Here is a 595-nt window from a genome sequence, read left to right as displayed (position 1 = left end):
TTATTAAAATCAAATTGATGTTTGTATTTAATGCTATGTTGTGCCAATGCTGTAGTTTTGATATTAGAGGCATGAATTATGCAAAACAAATGATCAAAAGATCAAAAACAGACAGTGTTCAAGTATATAAAGAAATAAACATGATGAAAGATGTGAAAGAAAATGTAAATTATGAATAATGGAATTAATATAATAAGACATATAATTAATGTATAAAAATAACGGAAAACAATTTAAATCAACATAATAAAATGTATGAAAGAAAATGATATCTATGATACAATGGGCAAAAAAAACAATAAGCTAAAATAACTATAGAATATCCTGAAAAGTGAATAAGGAGTTACAAGGGAAAAGAGATTTGAAGAATAAAAAACAAAAGGAAGAAATGTTAAAAAAATATATATATATATGTTTCTCTGAGTTATGTTTGTTATTTTATTTTTTCAGCCCTGAAGAAAGCCGGAAATTCAGGTCGAAACGTCAGCAAAATAAATATGTTTTAACTTGATTTAGTGAATGATAACAATTTCTTCCTTCTTACTGTATAATAATTTATTACTTATTACATAGCAACGTTTCGGGAGATTTCCCC

The sequence above is a fragment of the Halyomorpha halys genome, unplaced genomic scaffold (assembly GCF_000696795.3).
Source record: "Halyomorpha halys isolate HHAL.00 unplaced genomic scaffold, Hhal_1.1 Scaffold306.1, whole genome shotgun sequence".
Taxonomy (NCBI): Eukaryota; Metazoa; Arthropoda; class Insecta; order Hemiptera; family Pentatomidae; genus Halyomorpha; species Halyomorpha halys.
The sequence above is the reverse complement of the archived record's forward strand: the minus strand, read 5'-3'. Positions refer to the sequence as shown.